A 3,688-nucleotide genomic window follows, 5' to 3' on the forward strand; every position below is an offset into this window, starting at 1 on the left:
GCCAAGCTTTTTGCTTGCATTTCCAGCCATTCTGTGCTGCCTTCCCGCTGCACACGCTCCCTGCCCACAGCTTACCATGAGGGTTTCCTGTGCTGCCTTCAAGCACTTGAACTCAAGCGAGCCAAAGTTTTAAGATGACGGTGGCTTACTGGTGATACTGTGAGAGGGAGCAGTCACGGGTTTCTAAATATACATACAAATTGCAGCTCATTCAAAACACTTCGATGGTTTTACGCTGGCGCAGGCAGCCCTTGGGGAGCACAGCCAGCAGCACACAGCCAGATAGGCTTTGGGGAAGACCCCTCCTGTACTTTCTGTTTCCTCACCCAAAACGCTGAGGTTTCTCGCTGTGTAAGAAAGCTGAACTTCCAGCAGAGAGAGGCAACTAAAAGTGCCTGCACCCTTAGAGACTGTGCACAATGACAGTAGGACATAAAAACTACTCACTTAATGGTCATAGCAGCTTGGTCTGTATTTCCCCTTCAGAGAGCATTCCTCCTCCATGAGCACCAGAGATGCACCACATCATCTGGTAATGCCCGTAGCTTTGGCTAGCAATAGAAAAGTTTTACCATTGCAAGCTTTATCTCCATTCCCTGCACTCTCCAGGTGTATACACTCAAAGCATACTCTGAAATTATAATTAAAGCTAACACCTTAGGCCAAACAAATACAGCTGAATTCTTAAGGGAATGCCTATCAGAAATCCCTGGGGTATCAACAAAGAGCTGGGGCAAGGTGAAATAATGCTACCATCCTCATGTGCAGACAGAGTATAAATTGCAGAAAGACTGTGTGTGCACTCACCCACTTCAGTGCAAAGGCAGCCAGAGCAGCTGATACCACTAAAAATTAACACTATAAATCAATACTATAAATCAACCAGGCTAAGATATGAAGCCTCCTTGTTTAGACCAACTTGCCTGAACATAGCTGAGAGACGGTGGTACTCAGAGAGCCGCTGATAACTGCAGGGAAAAGGGGGAAATCATGTTTGCTTGATAACTCTGCTTAGTACAGAGGTGGATGATTAACTGCCCTTGCAGAGAAAAGCAACAGGGGTTTGCAACCAACATCTCCTTCCTCCTGTGCACAACCAGCCGTGCAGGCAACGGCTGAACCAATGAGGAGCAATTTCCCTCTCCAGCCACTCTTGTAGGTGCAGAACCGGAAACCACATGCAAGATACACATGTGGCGAGGATGCTGTGCCTCCTTAGGAGCAAGGGGCTGTAGAAAAGCAGATTGCATTAGCCCGATCATTTACTGATACAGAGACAGCCTCTCAAACACACATCTTACAGCCCCGTGTTTTATGGCTGCCACATCCTTCTCCTCTACTTCTCTGCCCATACTGGATTTATCCAATTGCTCAGGACTTTGACACAGCAGTGGTGTCTTGGGGTTCTCCACTTTGCTCTGAATTTTCATCTTAAGATTTGTCCCTTCAGCATCATCTTCAAGTATTTCTGTTCAACAGTTGTATCACAGCTTTTATTTCTTAACTCAGGAAAGGACATACTCCTCCCCCAAACAGCATTTGCCCTAACTACTAATCCATCCTTCAAGTGTTTTAATGTGTTTCCCTTTGCTTGCTGGTGGTCACTTCCCACAGCTGCACAGCAGCAATTCAACTCTCACTACTTTTCAGTTCAACTTAATTTTCTCACCTTTCAAACCTTAATGCCACAAAGGGAGCTGAAAATAACCCCTCTACCGTTCTAACTCTGGGTCTAGTGATGCCTCATTCCAAGGCACCCTGTGGGAAGGTGTTTACTATTAGCTGTAAGTCAGAAGATTGGATACAAGTCTACAAATCTGCCTGCAAACAAAGTCATTCCCATCCTTCAGTCTCTCGAAGGAGACACTCCAAAGATAATCTCCCAACATTAAAAAGCTTACTGGCTTGCAGTCTCCTACCTATTTTAATTTGCAGACATTGCAGCTGGCAACCCTTGGCTTGCAGCTACCAACCTGAAGAGTTTTGCTCCATGGACTCCCACACTTCACAAGGTCTAAGATGAAAAGAGTCTTATTCACTGCCTCTTCAAGGTGTAAATCCAAGAAGATTTGCATCATGTTGTTCAAAGAAGGGAATGTCTTGCCTCTTCGCAACACCTGCAAGGCCCGCATCAGGCTTTACATTGGATCAGTGAATGCCTTGTGCTCCTACCGAAACACATACGGGGAGCTGCATAATATCTGCAAGGTTCCAAACCTGGGTCCTGCAAACCTGGGATGTAAACCACATTATTTGCTCAGCATTAACAGCATTAGTTTGCTCTCCTCCTAGCCAGCACCAGGCAGAGAGAAGAGTATACTCGACAGCTCAATATTCAGAGATGGACAGTAGCAACTTAGTAAAAACACTCTGTAAGCATGGCCAAGTGTTTACACATAGCAGGAGGGCAGCGAAAAGGAAGGTTTATGGGTCATTATCAGGAAGACGAGTCCACCTCCTGTCACCACCCACAACCCATAGTCCTGCCAAGCAGAAGTTTTATTTGCCTGCTGAAGAACAACTGGATTTTATTGAGTTCCCATTGCAAAATACCAGGTTCCTCCAGCATTTTGGGGAAAGCAGCATATCTCATATTCTGCCACTTCCCAGACTTCAGGCAGGTCATATCACAGAGCAGGAGGTAAGCCTTGATCATCAGCAGAGAGGAATGTGTGCACAGAAACCACCTCTATCATCCATCTCTCCTGGCGTACAGCCAAACTTTGCATATGAAATTACAAAACATAAGACATATTTTACCTGCAGTAAAGCAAAGTCTCCTACCCATCATGTGCTTCCCTGTGTGTGGAGCAGGTCGCGGCTACCTGGGAGAAGTATCTGCTCTGGGGAATGTGACATTTTGAGGAATATGAAACCTTCCGAGGGCATCAGCACATTGTCATGATTCTTCTCTTGCTGGTAGGAGCCTACCCAGCTATTTGGTGCCTTCCACTGTAATAACAAGGGATGCAGCTCACTTCGCATCACATTCAAAGATCTAAGGCCAAAAGATATGTTTAAGTCACCTCATCTGACTTTCAGAGCCTCCGATCTGGGAAGTCCTCCAAGCTCAGGAGGGATGCATCCCAACGAAGAAGTCAGGCAAGAATGCCAGGAGGCCTGCAAGGAGCTCCTGGACAAACTCCAGCATGAAAAGGAAGCCTACAGAGGGTGGAAGCAAGGACAGATAGCCAGGGAGGAATACAGAGAAATTGTCCAAGCAGCCAGGGATCAGATTACGAAAACTAAAGCCCTGACAGAATTAAATCTGGTACATCAAGGGCAACAGGAAAGACTTCTGTAGGTACATTGGTGATAAAGGAAGACATGGGAAAACGTGGGCCCTCTCCGAAAGGAAATGAGAGACCTGGTTACCCAGGACATGGAGAAAGCCTCACATTACTCACCCCCTGCAGTTCTGGGTCCAGCTGTGGAGCCCCCAACATAAGGACATGGAGCTGTTGAGGCAAGTCCAGAGGAGGCCATGAAGATGCTCCAAGGGCTGGAGCACCTCTGCTATGGAGACAGGCTGAGAGAGCTGGGCTTGTTCAGCCTGGAGAATGGAAGGCTCTGGGGAGATCTTAGAGCAGCTTTCAGCGCCTAAAGGGGCCAACAAGAAAGCTGGAGAGGGGCTTTTGACAAGGGCAGGTAGGGACAGGACAAGGGGGAATGGCTTGGAATTGGCCAG

Source organism: Nestor notabilis, unplaced genomic scaffold (assembly GCF_000696875.1).
Source record: "Nestor notabilis isolate BGI_N333 unplaced genomic scaffold, ASM69687v1 scaffold4049, whole genome shotgun sequence".
NCBI lineage: Eukaryota > Metazoa > Chordata > Aves > Psittaciformes > Psittacidae > Nestor > Nestor notabilis.